The sequence below is a fragment of the Ammospiza caudacuta genome, chromosome 6 (assembly GCF_027887145.1).
Source record: "Ammospiza caudacuta isolate bAmmCau1 chromosome 6, bAmmCau1.pri, whole genome shotgun sequence".
Lineage (NCBI taxonomy): Eukaryota > Metazoa > Chordata > Aves > Passeriformes > Passerellidae > Ammospiza > Ammospiza caudacuta.
Window position 1 is genome coordinate 27790883 of NC_080598.1, and position 20862 is coordinate 27811744.

The 20862-nt window shown below is 40.8% G+C and overlaps 1 protein-coding gene across 3 annotated transcripts in view; it reads left to right on the top strand.

The window, feature by feature from the left end:
- The first annotated feature begins 530 nt into the window (after positions 1 to 530).
- The window catches only part of PHF21A (PHD finger protein 21A), a 125125-nt gene continuing 104793 nt past the window's right edge, over positions 531 to 20862 (top strand). For all 3 annotated transcript variants that reach the window (XM_058806625.1, XM_058806626.1, XM_058806624.1), the window contains exon 1: positions 531 to 959. The gene's annotated coding sequence lies outside the window, so the exon portion shown is untranslated. The remainder of the gene's footprint in view (positions 960 to 20862) is intronic.

The following is a 20862-nucleotide window of genomic DNA, read 5'->3' on the forward strand; positions in this document are numbered from 1 at the left end:
CTCGGCTGGCGCGCGGCCACCCCCCCACTGCTCTCCCCGGCCCCGGCGCCCTCACGGCCGCCCGGTACCGGCGGTGCGGGGTGGTGAGGCCGCCCAGTGCCCCCCGCGGCCGCGGCCGGCGGCGCCGCTGCTCCGGCAGAGTTTGGTGCCCTACTTCACTCTACTTTAGTTTCACTCACTTTACATCCGGGCTTTTTCCCTAGGCAATGGGGGCCGCAGCACAGCCCGTTCCTTAGGCAAAGGGAAATAAATTCGCCGCACCGACACGTCAAGTAGTCCCCCCCCCAGGAGAAGCCGCCGAGGCCGCCCTCCTGGCTGCCCCCCTTGCCCTGGCCCAGGCCCGGCCGGCGGCGTCTCGCCGTTGCAACGGGGAGAGGGGAGCGTGGCCGTGGGCCCGCCGGTCCCCGCTTCCCCGGCGGGTCTCCAGCGGCGGGCCGGGCCGGGCCGGGGCGGACGGGGGCGCGCGCGGCGGCGTGTCGGGAGCGCGCCGCAGGCAGGCAGGCAGGGAGGCCGGCGGCGGAGGGATCCCGGCGAGCGGTGTGCTGCGGCCGGGCCGGGTGAATGGGATTGAAGAAGAGTTCAGCTTCTCGGCTTGTTTTTGTGTTACAGTTTCTCTCCTCCTGCGCCTCTTCGGCTTCGTGCCGCCCTCCCCGCCCGCTCCCTCCTCCCCGCCGCAGGAGGAGCCCCCCGCGGAGAGGGGGAAGGAAAAGGACCCCACAGAGGCGAGAGCGAGCGAAGAGGAGGAGGAGAAGGGAGCAACCTACCATCTTCCACTCCCCGCTTAGCTTAAAGAAAGTGAGAGGAGAGAGAGAGAGGCGCTCAGAAGAGGGGGACAGGGAGGCCCAGAGGAGCGGCGGCGCCGGCACCCTCCCCCTATGAAGAAGAGTCCTCCCCCTCACAGAGAGGTCCTGCCAGGGGGACCCCGGCCGGCCCGCAGCAGCACCGCCGCCGCCAGCAGGGTGTAGTATCCCACCTTTCGGATTCGCCTCCTCCTCCTCTTCCTCCCTGCCCCCCCCGCCCCCCGGGCGCCGTCCCCCCCTCTCCCCCCCGCGCCCCCCGGGATGGCGCCGGCGCGCCCCGCACTCTCCGGCCAACTTGGCGATGAGGAGCAGCAACTTCGCCGCGGCCCCCGGCCCCTCCCTCGGGGGGGTGGCGGGGAATAGCGGAGCGTCCCGGGGCGGCCCCCCGGCCTCCCCGGCAGAAGTTTGCGAGCGGGAGCGGGAGAGGTGGAGGAGGGTGACACTTGGGGTAAAAGGAGGAGGTGACACATTGGGGTTGGGGGGAGGAGCAGGGGAAGGAGATGACACATTGCACTGGGGATGGGGTGGGGGAGGGAGGCTTATCCCCTCCCCTCCGGTTTCCTTCAGGATGATTATTTCCAGGCCCTTTTCTCTCGGTCGGGTCCTTCGCCGCGATGCTGTCGGGGAAGTTTTATTATTATCTGGGAAATGATGCCGCTCTCGGTGATGGATAATTCGTAGTAAATCCGCTGCTGCGGTTTTTCCTTTTTTTTTTTTTTTTTTTTTTTTTTTTTTTTTTTTTTTTTTTTCCGCTTCCCTCCTTCCTTTCATTCGTCTTTGTGGCCCGAGCAGCGCCGGGAAAATTCCGTTTCTTCAGCAACTTGTTATTCCGGAGCCTGGCCTGCTCCCCCCGCCCTGGGGCTGCCCTTCCCGCACAGGTACGGGGCCGGGGGTGCCCACGCCTGCCCCAGCACTGGGCACGGACACTTCTTTATTTTGGTTTGTTTCCCTCCCTCCTGCGCCCGTGTAGGTGGAGTGGGGCTCTATGTGGGACTCTGCCATTTGGTGTAGTCCTCTTATGCATGTTCCTTCCCTTTCTTCACTTGCCTTCCTGCAGGATTTTTTCTTTTTCTTTTTTTTTTCTTTTTCTGCCTTTTTTTTTTCTTTTTTCATTTTGTGGTGATGTGTGTTTTGTTTTTTCCTGTTCTTTATTATTCCGTGCTTCACTGTCGGTAGAGCTTTCTTCTCAAGCACCTCTGCAGTTTGGCGGGTGCTGATGGTTTAGTATGCTGAGGTTTTTTGGGTAAATTCGTATTTTATTAATGCATGGAGCTCTTCATTCAACTTCTTCTCAAGTGTCAAAAAATAAGGCTATGAACAGATGTGTTTCAATATGGAGAAATTTCTAAGTTCCTACTTCTTGGGGGTGGAGGAAAGAGTGCCATTGGAGAGTGGCTTTTGTTTTCGATTGGTGAACAAATGTCATCACATTTCAGTCACGTGCTGTAATATTCTTTGTTCAGCTATCAAACTGTGATATCTGCTACACCTGTTCCCACTTTTTAATTGTAAGTAACGGTGATTGCCTGCAAAATTGCAGATAGGAGCGCTTTCTCCCTTTCTCTCCCTCTTCCATCCTCTTGGATATTTGTTTGGGCCCAAGCACTGAGCTTGACAATGAACTTTTGTTCACTGTGGACCTGCGTGTAAAAAGGTCCCACTGGGGGTAATAACTGCGTGTCACGAGAAAGTTGTGTCCTGTGATGTACGGTGGGGCTGAGCATGGAGAAATCAGGTGGGAATGTGCGCTCCGTAATGGCAGGGCTTGAGGAGGAGGCAGGCTTCCTTGGGCCAGGCAAATTTTCTTGTGCTGTTGCTTGTTATCAGGCTAAAGGATAGATACTCCTATACACCCATATGTGTAGATAGAGGCATGTTTTTTTGAATAGCTGTAGGTTATCAGATATAAAATGGATTTTGGCTGTCTGTTTACTCTTTTTTTTTTCCTCTTCTTCCCTCCACCCCCCACCCCCCCCGCCCGTCCCTTTTTCTCATTGTGCTCACTTCTAACAATGAAGACACCTGCTTAGTTTCAGTTTTGTAACTTGGCTTCCTCTGGCTTTCCTGTGATTTCCCAGAGTTAGCTAGTGAGACTAGACCTGCTACATTAGCAGGAGAATTTCTAACTTTGATGAAGGGAGGCTTAATTTGAGGCTTTATTTGTGAAAAAAATGACATGTGTTTCAATGCCTTGTTTAAAAAAAGCACTTAAAATTCTAAAATTCATTACTTCTACCAGGTTAACAGTAACTGCAGAACTTTAATATTGAACTTGTTAGTGATTGTGTATAATACAACTTTATAGTTTTTATTAAATAGTAACATTAAATTACTACTGAGAACAGGATCTTTAATAAAAAAATAGCATAACTACCCATATTAGTTCAGGAAGTTAATTATCATATCTTAGGAGAAAGATCACAGTCTTTGGAAATTTTGTTTGTATCTGCGCATGCTTCATGATAGCTAAATGAAACTTTCTTTGGGAGCATTTTTAAATGTTGATTATTAGAAAGAAATTCTGTAGCTCAGTAAATGAAACTTTAAAACTGTATTTAAAAAAATAGATGATGAGGTTCTCAAATATTTTTAAAACTTTCAACTTCACTATGGTAGAGAGGTTATTTTATGATAATTATATCAGATAGGGGTTTGAGCTGATACAGAGGGACTATGGAGCAGCATCTCTATCCATTCATTTCATGTTGTATAGTGGTGTGTATAGAGTGTCTCTTCAAGGTCTTGAGACCCATTGTCTAGCAGAAGGTAGGTGCTTGCTCACTGGGAGTACTTGCCACCAGATGATGTCAGCTATGTCACATCCCAGCATTTCAGCCTTAGTGACCTGAGCAACAAGAAATTTGGAGTGGATCCCGTTATGGGTTTTGGTGATTTTTCATTTAACTAGCAAAGCTGATTAGCTATGTTTTGTGATTCAAAATGTTATGTGGAGGAGTCTTTGTTATTAATAATTTTTTTGCCATTAGTGTTTTTAAGATTTTGACCTGAAAGTTTTTAATCTTTGCTCTCCTCTGTGTACATCCTGAACTAGTTTTGTTGATGGAAGCAGGCATTTGAAAGGGATTTTCTTCCTTTAGGAAAAATAAAAAAAACTTTCCTTCAAAGAACTTAAAAAAAGCAAAAGTAGGAAATTAAAACTTAGGCTGCTTAGAAAAAAGTGCTGCTGTGTTTCCCAGGTTCAATAGTGACATCTCTGCTTTAAGTTTAGGTTTTGTAAAGCTATCTCCTCAGTGTAGGCTATTCAGCTTCAGCTGTGTTTCAGATATTGCTCCTAACTGTTTCTTATTCAAACTTTACTTTTTTTAAGAGATGAGGTTTTGTGTGTGCCTGTTAAACTTCACTGTAGAAATTATGATTTAAAAAAAATTAAAAATATCTTGGTGTGGATCCTTACAAAGGACACAATTTTCATGGACTTTTGGTTTGTTTTTTTTTTTAGAAAATAAGATGTGTTTTATTGACTCCTTAAAAAGTTGTATAATTCTGTGTGCAGTTGGAAAGCTTTGATAGTGAGCCTGGCTATCACTTGTGTTGTTTGTGCAGTTTGTTTATAATGAACACATTGTAGCTGTTCAGTTCCTTTATCCTTTTTCTCAGAACCATGAAGAATTTTATTTGGTCAAATGAATTGATACTACTGGAAATTGTTTGCAATGGAGATTTCTCTTTTGTTTTAGTCTACTTTGAAGGAACCTGGATGGACTATTATAAGACTATATAAGGCTATCTCATTTCATGTGTTACTGGCATTTTGCATGGGTACCAGAAACTCAAGGTGAATGTCACATGAGAAACATGTTGGTGACCCAACCTTTTCACTGCTGTTTCGGGTTTGATGGTTTTACTTGTTTCAGATATTAAACATAAGGAAGAACTTCATAGGGTGATAGAGCTTTGCTTTTTGGATGGCCATCTTCATGGGGATGTGAGCTGTGAAGCATCTCCTTCAGGAGAGGCTTCTTGTGTAGAAGGGGCAGTGCTAAAAACCTATTATTAAGCTTCTAATAATATTTCTTCCCTGTCCCCTTCACCCTTTATGCTCACAACTGTGCAGTCACATGTGTAGCTGTATACTAGAAGTGTAAGACTCTACAAAAGGCCTGGCTCCTGTACGTTCGTGAATTGCCCTTGTTCAATTACTCTGTGCCAGAAAGCAGCTCGCATCCTGTTTCTGATGTATTTTAACAGCACAAAGGTTTTTTAGGAACAAACTATAAAGTGGAAAGGTGGGGCAGAGCGCAGAAGGGTTTTGAGATGTCTGCTGAATGCAAAGGGCTGGTACCTACTTCTGTACCCTGTAATTAGAGGGTACAGAAGGATAGTTTTTATAGGTATCTTACAGTAATAGTCCCTGTTCAGTATAGCACAAAGCCAGTGTCTGGCTTGTGCTGGTGGTGGAGATATGCATTATGCAGGCAAAAAATAATTTTATTTACATTTGGTGTGGGGGGGTGGACAGCTTTGTATTTTCTCATTTTCTTTTCATTTTTTTTCCTTATGGCACATAGTCTCATTAAAAAAAAAATAAATGCAGCAGCTTTGTTTTTTTCATAAGTTTTTATTTATGGCTCCTGCACTTTACAAAGTTCCTCTCTGGACTGAAATTGTTAAAGTATGATTTAAAGTTTGATTCTGCTTTTGTTATGTAAAAACTTCACAGAAGTGAAGCATAGATCGTAGAAAGGCTGTAATATGTACAGAAATTTAAAGAGTTTTTAAAAAGTACTTACTGCTGAGGAAAGATGCATTTGCATCGTAATCACCCGTCCTGAAAATAATTTTTTTAGTGTAGAAAGTTCTAACAGGTCCCTTCCTTTGGTCTTCCCTGCCTACTGTCCTAACAAACCCCCAACTTTGCCAGAGAATCTTTTGTTTTAATGCTTTGATCATTCCAGGTTTTTGAGGAAAAAATGTGCTGCATGATACAGGCTTATCTGCAGCATTATTTTCTGGTATGCTGTTGACACCAGCTTAATATCTCTGGTGGAATAAGTTCCCCATGCCTTAAAAGCTCTTTGCCTAGATGGTTTGACCTATTATTTGTTCCCTCTTGCCCGAGATTTCTTGTTTGCTGTCATTACAAATGCTCGCTCTTTTGATTAGAGACTGTATGCTCAAAGCATGCTTTGAAAAACCGCACACCGCAGAGCAAACACGCTGCCTCCACCCCTCAGACCCCAGCCCAAGCCTAATGTTTGTTGTTACTGGTGGGAATGCATCCAGAAGTGGTACAGGAGTAGTGAGGCTCTGCTTCCTCTGAGCCCTGTTCTAGGCCACATTCATACAGCTTCTATGCATTTTTAATGTCCGATTTCTTACAATGTGAGTTTTCTGGTTCTGCCCTTCTACCTGACAAGTAGGACAAGAGAGAAAGTTCACTTGGTACAGAAGTTGTGTCACCTGCCTCTGAAGTGAGGGACTCTACCTTTGCACGTGTCATTAAAATTACACTTCGAAAATGTAGCCGGTGTGTTTCTTGAATTGCAGTATGGATGTGTGAATAGTTAAACCAAACGAGGGCAGGTTTGAGCCTGTGACTCTAAGATGGCCTGTGAGAGAACTCTGGCAGAGCAGCCAGACTTAGGGGTGGTTCAGCTTCCTTGTTTCTGTGTATGAAATACAGGCTGTCAGTATGAAAGGGAGAAGGAACATTGATTGCTTCCCCTCTTCCACTTCAACCCTGCAGATCCATGTTAACTGTATGGATCCCAAAGGCAGCATAGTTGCAAACAGTTAATTGAAGAGATCAAGTGGTATCCTATTGAAGCTTTAAATTGTTTTAACAAAACTTCTGAGTAATCGCAATAATTATTTTCTGATAAGCTGGATGATAGTAACTATGGCAACAGCTGTCTGGCCTACGGACAGCATTGCTGTATTGACAAAACCTTTAGATGCTCCTGAGGCCTCTTGCCTCTATAGGGAAGTGCATCAGGATGACTTTCAGGTGACTGAAGCATCATCATTTCTTTCTCTTGTAGTGGGATGCTGTCTTTCTCTTGGCCCAGCCTTTTCCTTTTGCATGTTTCTGCAGGAGCTGCCTGCTAGCCTGAAAATGCTGCAAAGACTGTCTTGTACTACAAGGACTAGGGAAGCATATAAGTTCTTAGATGGAATTTTATATGTGTATTATTGTTTTTTAATTGTTTTAATAATAATAATCCAGAGTTCAGGAAAGCGGGAGGGGGAAAAAAAGGAGGACTTTTTCATTTTGTTCCCTGGTTGTTTCCTTCCTCGATTAAAACCTTCTTAGAACAGACTGGTAGGGGGAGCTGCCATTCCCTTTACTGAAGTACAGCATATTCCTCTCTGAGGCCTACGCTGAGACACAGCTATTTCATTTTCAGCTGAGAGCCACTTCTTTTCAGAAGAGAGAGGCAAGCCCCTGCTTCAGCACATTGTAGAAATGGAGGAGGAGAGCAATTTGCTTCCAGATAACTGAATTCTGGACTGGGAGAATATGCCCCTCACCAAACGTACTTTTCCTATTGCTATTCAAAAGAGAACTCTTTAATGTTATTAAATGTAGCAGTCTTGGGAGGAAAGCCCCATGAATTCTTGTTGCACTTCAGTAAAAGATGCTAAAAAGCTACAGCAAACCGTGCATGTTTAAAAGTAGCCAAACTGCTATTCTGTGAGGACTCTTGGTTAGCTGATGTTTATTTCTGCAGAGATCTTTGGCCTCTTAACTTCAGCACGTGAGAACTGGCTATTGATCCCGCTTACCTGAGGTTACCAGCAGTGGTCTCCCCGTTGGGGGGTGTGTGTTGTTTGCAGGCCTGTGCAAGTGTGCAATATGGCCTACATCTGGTCTCATCTTGAGTAAGAATGTGCTCGTGGAAACTACAGGCCCCAGTATGCAGTGCTCTGTTTTTATTGCAATGGCCTGCCAGGATTGTGCTATCCTAAGGCATCCTGGGACCTGTAGTTTTCTTCAGCAGAAGTTGGGGATTTGGAATGAAGTATATAAGATGCTATCATATTCTAAAACACAGTTCTCAGTACCTTATCTAGTTCTTGTTGGTCAGATTAAGCCTGTGCAACAGTCAGGTATTTTTGTTTACAAGTCAAAAATGCTTTATAGTTGCATAATATGTTTAGAGAAAAGCAGTCTGTGAAGGAAGTCTTCCAACTGCTTATGTGTTTTTGTACAAAGAATACATTAATTGTACTAGCACCTTGCTTCATCTGTTATTGCAAGTGTCTTATTTGATATTCTGGGGATTTTTAATCTTTCAGAGCAATGTTATGGATGGAAACATTTGGCAGAAGGGGATTTCTGTTACTGGGAGTATGGCAGCCATGTTGTCCTTTCCAGTTGCTGGGAGGACAGTGGGTTACAGTGGATTTCTTTTCACAGTGAAAGAGAATTTTAACAGCATTTTTAACTGATGAGAACTCACTTCTCTGCTGTGTTTCTTGAGAGTGAGTGATGACATAGGTGCCTTATGCATCAGAGCAGGGGATCCAATTTATGTTCATGCTGTGGGGGCTGGTGACTCCATTGCTGGTTCCCAAGGGGACACAGAGTCACAAACACAGGTACTGGCAGGTGCCACCAGAAGCAGAACATAGCTGGCAGTTTTGGTCAGGTATGTTTAGTCCTGACTGCTGCGCTTGAACTCACGTCAGACTTGCATCAAAGAATGTGAGGTGTTTCTGAAGTAGGTATAGAGGAATAGTAACTTTTCAGAATATTTTATTTATATCTGTAGAAATTGTGTATTTTCACACAACACTCAGTCAGATTTGCCAAAGTTCAAATGGACATTAAGTTGATTTTGGTTGTTCATCCAGCAACAAGTTTAGTACTTACTGTAATCTCGTGTGCCATGATTTGGATAATGCAGTTCATTTTCAAGTGAGCAAACACTTAACTTTAACTGATCCCTATAAATTTTTTTGTTCTTTAGTTTGTGTGAGATAATAATATAAAAAGGCTTGTATTTAAGTGTCAGACAATATGAAATGCATTTTGTTTTTATGTTTTTGGAGAAATTAATTAGAGCACCAGTCTTGCAAGAAGTCATGTTATTTAACACTAAGTCCTGCAGAAATTAAAGAGAATAGCTGAATGCCTGAAATCAGAATCTATATAAGTAGCAACAGGATGAAGACCTCCAGGCTTCTAATATTGGAAAGTAGCTTCTTTGTAATCACCATAATTAGCTAATATCTAGGTCTGTGTGACAAAATTATTTTTCTTTTAGTAAGTGTCCAGAAATACTGCTCATTATAAGTTCAGAACTCACATGTGCTTCATAGGTTGTGCAAAAAAACACCCAAAGCGTAAAAAAAGTTTTCATTCCTTCACCTGTACAGATTATGTGTATGACAGATATTTAGGTGGTAATGACTTCCTTGAGTCAGGATTGTATTTTGTCAGCACTGATACATTGTACACACTATATGTTGCTGACAGTGTTTAAAACTGATACAAAAAGGTGAAGAGATTAGTCAAAAACCTTACAGATGCTGTAATTGTAAGGACTTGGTAAACAGTAATATAGTTTTCTTTAAGTGTTCCCAGCCCCCTGACAGCCCATGTGGAGCAAATTGCTGACAGGACACTTCAGCACTTAGCTGAAATAGTTACTATTAGTATCTTGGCGTGATTAGAAAGGCTGACATTGTTGCTATGCGAGGGTGAAATTCCCGTTTATTGGCTGCTTGGGCCTATATGACAGGCAAGAGAAGAAACCAAGAGAAATCTATATGTAGTGGAAGGATGGTGTATCTTGTCCTTCAAGGACATTTTACCTTCTGTAGAGAGCCTGCAACAGTGCCCTTTGTAACGCTGCTGGATCAGGGTATCCTAGATAAGGAAAGTGAGAAGTAGGGATGTACAAAAGGGTTTGATGCACAGTTGTAAAGAAAAACTTCTGTAAGTACTTCTTATCTCATAAGAGCAAATCTGTCCTCATCTGTGAAGAAATTGTGGCCCTGCTCAAGCCAATGGGAAACTTCACAGTTGAATTGAGAGTACCAGGATTTTTCCCCGCAAAATAGAGTTTTAGGTGGATTTTGCAGGCCTGAAGCTCTGGACAAAATTTGAAGAATCTGGCATCTGTTTAGGAGGCTGCTGGTGATCCCTCTGGGTACTTTGTCTCCTAGTGTTTTTGCTATGCCTTTAAAATGGGTTAATATTGAGCTTTTGTAATGCTTTGTAAGAACTTGGAATCTATTTATTCAGGACTTTTACTTAATTTGTTAGCACGACAAAATTTTGCATGAAAGCCAGAAATTAGTCTTTGATGTATCCAAGGAATACTTTCTGTCTCTATCCCTCTTGCTAGTGTGATGTTGAGATATTTGGTCTGAAATTTGAATAACCTGATTTGTGATGGACTTTAAAAAAATTAAGCCCAAACAATTAAAAGCACAATAAAAATCCAACCCCCCAACCTCACTAACAAGCCTTATTCATAACTTTGTAAGAGGACTACAGTGGCCTATATTACTAATAATGAAGTTTTTTGATAATTTGCATCTAAGCTGGAGCTCCAGATACCATTTCACTGCTGCTTAGCTTGCAGTAATAGTCTCTGATAAGCATCTTCATCATGTAAATCTATTGTGTGTAGCATGAATTTGCTGTATAAAGGATGCTTTTATCAGTGACCCCAAAAGGAAAGGATGTGGCTACCTGAGCTTCCCTTTTTTACCCTTTCAGAGAGTACGTTCTGGTGAGAAATAAATTGGGAAGCACTTGCCAGATTTGTGCTTTTTCTGAATGCCAGGTCCCTGCCCTTGAGTCTACTGCAGTTCTTCTCTCAAAGAGGAAACCCACCACACCATACTTCATATTTTGTGGTCTTAGAGAATTGTGCTGAAGTCAGTGGATTTGTCACTATGAAATTTGTTTCAGAATTGGCCTTAGTTAATGTCTTCTACCTGCAATTTGGTGTATTTCACCTACTCTACTTTCTTTTGAATGTCAGCCTCTAAAATAAACATGGAAATACCCTCCCTTCCCACAATTCTCATCCATGTGTAGCAATTTCTTCTTGCCATAAGACTTAGAATGTCTTTCTTCTTCCACCTTACTTCTTGCAGGAATTACATTTGGATGCCTCACTGTTGAGGAAGAACTTGTGTAGTGTTTAGTGTAAAGGAATGGGTTTAATCTGTGGTGATGAGCTGCTTTCTTTGCAGTTCAGTCAAAGCCTGGTGCTGTTGGCCTGGGAGATGCAGGTGCAGGATTAGTACCCTGCTGTGGTAACAGTATCTTCTCAGCTGCAGAGTCCACTAGTTGGGTGTAGGTCAGTGCACTGTGAATACCTGCCTCAGGTTGTATTGCACTGACATTGTCACTGCTGCAAAATTGCCTGAGCAAAAATCATTGCTCCTTCCTGAAGTATGATAAAATTGTATGATTCCTCACCATTTGGGACCTTCTTTCTGTCTTCCTTTTGCTAGCTTAATCTACACTTCTGTGCTCGTGGTTTTTTTTTGTTTAAAAATGCTGTTTCTTCCTTATATTTAATTCATTTTTAATATATTAGATGTTTTCATCATCATGTATATAGATAATCTCACTCTAACTCACTTGAAAGCTTAAACTAAGGAAGGGCAGAACTATCTGTTAAATCTCTGTTTGTGTGTAGAAAGTAGTATACATTAGAAATGCCAGTACTTCTCTCTCAGGTAAACCAGAAACTCCTGTCATTTTTTCAGAAACTCTTGCATAAATTGGGAAATGGAGTTAAATACTATCTGCGTATTTTGAAACATATCTTTTCGATAGCCCCACATATGCAGGATGCATTTTAACCCTTTACCTATGGCATCTCTTTGGTATTCCAGTTGGCAGTAAGACTCATATGGGTTTCTTGGGGATCAGAAATTACATTAGAACGGGACTTAAAATTATACAGTAAATGTTCTTGTATATTTCTAGTCCTCATGGCTTCCACCACCACCCGCTTCTCCTCCCCACAGGATAATAACCAGAGTTTAAATTGATAGGAACTGTGATTTTTCTCAAAGACATTATAAAAATAAAAAAAGCCAAAACCCCACAACAACCCTTTTCTTGAAATAGTAAGGAGTGGAATATGTAAGGACAAAGTAATGAGAGGAGTGCATGAGAATTTGTGTGCATGTGCCTGTGTGTGGAGAGATGTATTTAAACATCTTTTGTAGTACAACAATGGGATCATTAAAAATCTGGGCATTAATTTTTTAACAAAACAATTTGTTTAAAGAGTAACTTTGCAAAGCAGTCCCCATAATGATGGGCACTACACTGATATCACAGTAGTGTGAGTGTTGCTCTTGATACAACTGCATATTGGCACATACAAATGCATACTGGTGTACGCAGCACTAGTTCAGTACTCCTCACTGTTTTGTCTCATCTTAGTCTCTGCTGTTGTGGTAAATCTTCCTGCCATGGGGTGGTTTGCTCCATCTTCTAGGACAATGTTGGTGTAGGGCTGTTGTATACATGCAATCAGTGGATCCCAGGAGAGCAGGAGAAGATTGTGATGATGTTGGTGTGAGGGGATGTGAAGGAGTGACCCTCAGCAGAATGTCGCTGCCTTCTCCTCTGGGTGAAGCACCCTGACCCCTTGGGATAAAAATAATTGGCTGCCATAACAGCCTTCTTAAAACTGCCAATCCTTTTGTTCAGAAAGTGCAATCATACCATGTTCTGTAGTACCTTTCACTCTCTGTCAGCATTGTGAAGGTTGAAAATGATATGCCTCTCAATTGTTTATAGTAGCCACTAAGATAAGCCTACAATTTATTCTTCCAACTTTAAGTAAACAATCAGTTAAAAATCTGTGGCAATCAGTGTGAGTAAAACTGTTTTGGTCACTTAGTTTTCTTGTAGCTGAAGTCTACTTCCATTGTACAGCAGTCTTGCACTTTTCTGCCATTAAATGCTAATTGTATGCTTATGTGATTCCATGTTAAATTGGCCCAGTGATTCAGTGTTATGTTTGTATCCTAGTGTGTAAATCTTTTTACTTGTGTTGAATAATCATGGTTTTGTGAAGAAAGGAACTATATAGTGTATGGTTACTTGAATTCTTCCTTTCAGGTTAGTGACTAGCATCAGTACTCCCACATTGAGTGTGACTACCCCGGCTACAAATACCATTCTCCAGATGCTACAGTTCCCATTTGTGGATGTTTTGAGGAGGAGAAAGAAGAAGAAAAAAAAAAGTCTATTAGGGGGTGAGGAGGGAGAATATAAAGAAAGGGGAAGGAAAGACAGTATTTGAGGTTGATACCTGTGTACTGGGAGCAGTGAGAATGCCAGCTGACTGGTATGTAGGGGAAGGAAGATCAGAACACATCAGTGTAATAATTTTGGAGTGCTTCCTGTTGACTTGTTAATGCAACATGGAATTTGGCCCAGGCAATCTGCTGTTGTGAATCAGCATAGTTTATTCATTGGAGTATAGGTGTGCTTGTTATTATTCAAGAATCTGCTCTACTTAAAAGATAACAGGTCAGTCTGGTAAGTAGCATAATTCCCATGTTTGAATTAGAAACTGAGGTAGAGAGAGAAATTGGTTTATTCTGCATTACAGTAATTTTATTGAAGACCTTAAACTAGGAAGGGAGGCCTTCCCTTGTGTGTTTAATCCAGAAAACTGTCTGCTTCATTCATATCCTTAATGTTGCTCTATTGTAAACCAAAGTGAGCCTAGAATTGATACACTGATTAAGTATGGGTGGTGTACAAATAGAAATGGAAGTGAGATTCTTGTAAAACTGGTTATACAAAATAAATTGGGTACTTTTTTTTTTCTTTTTGAAATGTTGGATATATTTTTGTAAGTTATCTTGGGTTGAAGGAAAAGTAAAGGCTTGAATGGGAATGGGAGACCTTCTGATATGTAGGGAGATAGTGATAAATGTAAATTTGAAATCCAGTAAAATCTGAGTTGCATGGGTAAGCACTGATGCAAAGAAACAGTCCTAAGTTCTGCAGAACATGAAAAAAAGAGAAGAAAGGTGGTGGTGGTTGTTGCTGTTGATTTTTTTTCTACCTTTCTAGCTCTGTTGCAATGTATGAATACAAGAAATTGCATGTTATCATGTAGGTATGGTTGTTTCTAAAACATCTCCTGAATGTACTTTGTCTATGTCCTGCATATGAATGAGGTACCAGTGGCTTTACTGCATACCATCACTGTTTCTGTGCCATACTTTAAGTCTGGTACAAAGGATTTTACTGGCCTGGTTGGGTGGAATGGATCAGTGCACAGCAAAAGTAACACTGAGTAATGAGTGTCAGCAGTGCTGAAGTCTTAACTGCTTGTTAAAACTATTTTGTGTACAGCTTATGTGTGCAGAATTCTTCAATCCTCCCAAGTGAGTACTGTTCAGGGACAGATATCTTGTTCTGTTAATTTGTAAAAATGCCTTTTCCAAGTGAAAAATCAGCAGAGTTGGCAATACTCAAGTTTCTGCGTGTGTCACAGCTGGCTGGGTCCAGTGTTGCTTCCACTATCTCTTAGTGCTGCATAATAAGGGACCTATGTTCCAATGCAAACATGAAAAGTATGGCTCCTTTTTTGTTATACACCTCACTGTTTACTGTACATGGCTCACTTAAAACTGTGAGTCTCATGCTTAGAACCCCATGTCTGTCACTACTCATGCTGTTAAGCTCTTAGGCTCTGGTGGGATGTTGAATCATGATCTTTTAAATGTGTTTCTCTTGTTCTGGAGTATCTACAGTCATAGCCCTTAGTGTCACTGCTGGTGTCTTAAGAGTATTTGTGGAACACAAATTTTGGCATATGTCCCTCTCATGTTTCATTAGGAGCTGTTCATGTTTTGAGACTGCTTCTGCATAAGCCTGGAGTTGTCTTTCATCAGTAAGCTGGGCTAGTACAGTGTCTTTACTGAACTATTTGTGTGTTGTGACATCTCTACTCTGTAACTGTGGAGACAGATTCAAGGCCAAACACAAGGCAGCTTAGGTAACCAGTACGTCTCATACTCTGCAGTGTGACTTCTGTGAATTCTTGTTTTGGTTGTGTCTTGATTTATAGATGGGTTTAATGAAATTTCAGAGAGTATCTTGTGTTAACAATTCAGTGATTGGCGTGCTTCTGTTCATGTGCAATTAGTCCTGCATGCATCACCACTGCTTAATGAAATGTTTGTAAAATAAATCTCAGGGCAGGGTATATTGCCTTGGCATTAAAGAAACTGAGATCCAAAGAGACATTGTTCACTGGCACTGCATTCCTCTGAGAGAAGACTTTCAATTCTTGTTCTTTGTATTGCAAAAGAAAGCAGTTTTGCTTTGTGTGGAAGTGTCAGGGAAATGTGAAGTATGCAACTTCATGAGAACTGTATTGCACTGGGAATATCAGCCTTCATCATCACTAGGACCAATGGCTTGGAATTGCAGGCAAGTATGCATGAATCTGGACGTATCTGTATCTGTACAGTTTTCCAGTTCTTCCTCCATCTCTGTGCATCCTAGTGTGTGAGAAGGGAGTAAAAGGAATCAAAATGCCTATATTTTGGAATATATGGGAATCAACAGAGTTTTCCTGTGTAGTAGTTGAAGAAGTATCAGTAGATATGAGGGAAGAGTGGAAACTCACCTAGAACTTGGGAGGAGAGCAAAAGGATAAGCATTTGTTTTTTATTGGGAGCAAAAAATGTGAATAAGATTTGAGAGGAACTGTTGGGAGTACACTAGAAGTTACTCTTAATGAAACATGGATCACTTGAGAAGAAAACTTTCCAAGTTATGTATCAGGAAGACAAATTATGCATGTCTGATGGATTTGCTGGTGGGATGGAGAAGAGAGAAACGTTGCCCCATGGATGATTAACAGAAGTACTGAAGCATGAATAAACTCAGTACACACACATGATTATATCTTCCTGTGTTTCTCTCAGATACCAACAAATTCAACCTGAAACATTGAGCCTACGTCAGCATGGAGTGAGAAAACATATAGTAAATCCAAAGTTTCCAACTACAAACAAGAGTGCCAGTTTCTTTGAATTGTTAGTTTGTAGTGTTATTTGTTGCTGGTGCAGTTTGCACGAACATCTCTAGGATAAGGGCATTGTGTTGCTGTTTTCTTACAGCAAGACCAATTCCAATGCCATTACTGGTCTAGATAATACCTCCCCCTGCAAAACAAAATGAAAGAACCCTAAACCAATCTATATGATTCTGTAAGGAGAGGGTTATTTAAATAACAAAATTATAATAGCTCCTATGTGAAATGAAGGGGAAAAATAGCATTGCCTGAAATTCTTATTTTCTCTTCCTGTTATGTGACTTTAGGGATTTCTCACGTAAACTGGATCTTTCTCATATAAACTGGATTGTGGTCAGCTTTCTCAACAGTGTAGATGAGCAATAATCTCACTGAGGCAATATCTGTGAGTTCATGAGACTGCTCATAAAGCTGCTTCTGTTTTTTTGCATGTTTTTATCCTCGATAGTTGCTTGCTCCTGGTAAAGATAAGCTTGTTGGGTATGTTCATCTTCATCTTACTGCCTACAGCAATACTGGAAGGTTTTATATACTGGACACTTGCTTTGTTTTCCAGACCTGTTGTAATTTTGGGCTTTAGAAAATGAAACTTCTCTGTTTCCCACAGATTGAGACCTGCTTGTTTATCCTACATGGCTTTCAGTTTGGCTATCTTCAAAAGCTCATCTGTCAGAAGAGAAGGAAGCTGACAGTGATGAGAAGGCAGACAATCACCAAATTGTTTAGGCAGTGCTTTCTAGCAGGATTAGCAATACTTGTAACAGAATTCTGTTCAATGTTTGTCCTGGGCCTCAGCTTGAGCTTATGCATTTTCTGTGACAGGAGTACTTTTTCACCTAGACTTCCTTATTAAAGCAGAGAGCATCCTGCACTCTTCCAGGGTCATGCAGGACCTGAAACAAGTTCAGTTTTCTTGGAGAGAAGTCAGACATTCATCTACATGTTCCTTTTTAGTCCATTGGTTCGGGAGATCTTCCCTCTGGTCAGCTGGGATGATGCCAAATCATTGCCAGTCTTAAATGGGTCTTGGCAGTTTTTGCAGCAAACATCCATGGCTTATGTTTAGTGCTGCTTTCCAACTTTGAGTCTTTCTCAGTTAGGAGAGACTGCCTGAGTCTCCTTCCATTGACACCCTGATTGGTGAGGGGCTTGGAGGAGGATTTTTCAGCAGTCTGGTGGATTATATAAAAACAAAAAAAGCTCTATAGCCTTCAATACTTGCTTATGGCTTTATTTCAGTGTTGCATTATATGACACAAACCAGTTTGATGTCCACTTCAGAAGCTGTGATTTCTGCTTGTGATGTTATGTGCTTGAATTATAGCCTGGTTTATTTACTAGAAAACCAATCTCCAAAAGAAACCAAGACATATACCAGTATGACTGCTCAATGTGATTAAACATAGGAACTAGCATACTCTGCTGGACCAAATGTCCATCTAATCCAGCATCTTGCCTTTATCAGTGCCTAGCAGCAGCAGCTGACTGAACAGTGAAGGAAATGGGTGCATTCTGTCAGCCACTGAAATATTAACAGTAGGTTTCTGACAGTTGTTTAGCTGCTGTCTGAGATGGAAGCTACATTTGGGCTATTGCACTGTGAATAGCAACATCAAACTATTTATAGGTGAATTTTCTGCCTTTTTAAACTAATTTATAAATATCTGTGGCTTGCACAGTGTTTCACAGCACCAAGTTCTGTGCAGTTTACCTGCATTTTCTGTGAGATAGATTGGTGCAAGAAAAAAATAGTTTCATTTGTTTTAAACATACTGTCTTGTTGTCATTCCTCTCGGTACCATTTCTATTTCTTCCTTTTTTGAGGTGGAGTAGCCAGAATTATGTGCAGTGTGCATCACAGCAGAATGTTCCCTGGTTTTGCTCTGTTCTGTTTCTATTACCTTCTGAGACTTTTCTCGGACTTCTCGCTGCTGAGATTTGAACTGTTTGCTTGCAGCAGTCTTGAAATCTTTTTTGTAAGTAGTCATGCCTAGTTTCACTTCATCGTTGTGCTTTTATAGCTAGATTATTTTTTCCTCTGAGTGTATTATTTTGCACTTCTCGACCTGGGAGAACAAAATGATAAATGAAAGCCAGTCATTTGGTATTATCAGATCCCCTGTAACTCTCTGAAGTTTATTTTAATTACAACTATCTGAAATGATGGAAAGCATCACAATGTGTGCAACCTTCCTATTTGCCAGATAAGTTAAAAGAATGTTCACAGACTTAACCCTGATCCTTGTTGTGGTAACTTCCCTGCTCTTTGACTGTTCAGTGTTTTCTTTATTACTTTTGTGTAGGTCCTCTCATGACTTTTATTCTGTAAGGTGGTGTGAGGTATACAAATGGCTTTGCTTACTTTTGTTTTTGTTGCAATATGATGTATGAACATTTTGGTATTTGAGATGTAGGTCTTCCAGGATCTCTTTTCATTTGCTTTGAAGTTGGATGTCCAAAAGCTTCATTTCATTAAGATTGCAATCTTTTATATGAATGCTTGGCAGAGAGTGTTCCTTAGAAATGTGGGGTTTGTTGTTGTTTTTTTTTCCTTTGTGTGTGTGTGGTTTTGTTTTCTGTGTTTTGGGTTTTTGTTTAAATGGCCAGTGCTTTGTAATCTCACTATCATGAATTATATCGCCTTCAAAGGGTGATATAATTCATTCCTGCCTCTATAATTTGTTCCTACATCCTGCCTCATTCCAGCCTCTTTTCTTCAGTTCTTTTCTCTTCCAGTTTGTGAAAGTCCTTGTCTTCCCTTTTTAACCAAGTCTGTAATGTTTTTACTATCACCAGCTTATTTTTTATTATTTTTTAATAGATATCAAGAATCCCCTGCTCATCTCATTTTGTTATTGGGGTAGAATTTAATTTTTTTTTATTTGATACTCTGGTTTGAAACTTGAAACTTCTCACTCACCTAGCATTGATATCAATGAGTTTTAAGGCAGTTTGCCAAGCAAATGCAGGTGTTAACTTTCATAGGTTTACTCCTTGTCTAGCTAGAATATCTTAATTTGATTATGGGGGAAGTTTGTATTAACTAGTTGAACTGTTAGGACAGTTCAAGTATCTGTTAGAACAGATACTTTTCAGAGAATAAGTACTGCTTGAAAGTAATATTTCTTTTGATTATTATGCTTCTATATATATGAATTTACCTGCCTTTTGCTGCTCTAAATATTGATTGGGTGTTAAATAATTAAGCTCACACAGTAGTGAGTGTTCATTCCTGTATCTGGGGGGTAGAAAGAAGGGCTACAAGAAACACTTCTGTCCAGAAGACTCCTGGCCTAGAGGACAAGGAGACTAATGTGTCATGTAGGAACGTGCAGATCTGTCACCCAGACTGTAACCTGACAGAGGATATTGAAATGAACTAGTTCAGAACTTGGCAACACATGGCAGTGCTGATTTACCTGCTGTAGGAATTGCATTCTTTACTTCAGTTTTGCTCAGTGTGCGTAGATTATACAAATATTCAGATATCTTGGTGGTTTATGTTATTGTTGGGGGAATCAATCCTCCTTCAACTTCTTGCTATTTGTAATTGCCTTTAGTAATTTGAATTACAATTTTACATTATTGTATTCAGAAGCCCACAGCACTTTGTACTCTTGTGTGGGTGCAGGCTTGTGATGCTTTGCAAGTTGTGGAAAAAATATTTTTTTAGTAGGTTAGTATTAAGCTGTTGTAGAATTTGAACAGTCTCTAGTGTACTGTGTGACTGCAGCAGAAACTTAATAACCACAAAAAGTTTAATTCATAAAAATTGCTGTTACCTTGAATGCTTGAATAAGAACTTTGAAGATTTTTGAAAAGTAAGACTGACAGTTTTTGATCTTCATGAATGAGAAGACTGAATGTTGTGTTTTGGCTTTGTAGCTCATGAAGTTAAGCAGCTGAAACTTACTTTAGTGTCAGTCTCTAATTGGACTCAGCATGGTTTTGTGTGTTACTGAATAGACACTTCTAAAAACATACAAAGCCAAGAAATAAATACTTGCATTGTTATAAATCAGATATTGTTATTTTGTATTTGGAAGGTGACTTGACAGAGGCAAGTCACATGATCTTCAGAAATTAGCAACACATGTTACTGCTGATCCCAGGGTCCTTTGGTCTGTTTAGTAAACAGCCATTCCTGTCCTCTTCAGCAAAAATGTATTTCTTGCCTTTTTGCCCTCTTCCAGACTGGGGCCTGTAGAGTATATGAAAGGATGATGTACAAGCCTCTTCCCCCACAGAACTTGTGCCAGATGTTATGTGCTTGGTAATGCAACTTGAGAAAATAGGAAGGGTGGAAATAATTGAAATTCTTACTGTTTCTCCAGTAGATGATATGAAAATATGCCATTTAGCACAGGTTAAAATGACAAGAGGGACTATTATTCACTGGGAGTGACTTCTGAGACATTAAATACCTCTGAGTTTAGAATACTTTAAAATGCTCTTGTTTGGCTTTGGGAACCTAAATACCTTCTGTCTGGAACAAGCATGTATGTTTTTTTAAGCAGAGGGGACTGAAAAGAGTGTGGAGAATGGTACCATCCTTCTTTTCCTTCCTTCCAGGGCAGGTGTTTTTTGAACGACAAGGGACTGAAACAAAAGTTGTAATTTAGTTGAGGTATATTGTGCAGAATAGAGAGAAGGAAACAGCTGCTAAGATCAGAAAACAAGTCTGTAATGGAGGATAGAAAACAGGTATTTCCAAGGTGTGTATAAAAACTTGTTCTCACTTGTCCATCTTTTTTTGTGTAGGTTGTTGTCTAATAGTTCATTGGAACTCTATCATAAATGTTTTCTGAAGTGTTGTCAGGGTTTCCACTGCAATGAACTAGTTAAATCACTGTTTAAATTAATATATATATATTTTTTTTTTTTTTTTTTTTTTTTTAAAGTTGCATATACTCTGGAAACTCTACTTTTGCCTAGACAAATCTTTGAATTGAGTTTGAATTGATTCTTTCCCTGGAAGAAACAATCTGGTGGTATTTTAGGTTTCCTGTTGATATTTTTCTGTGTGTAGAATTACATTTTATAAAGAA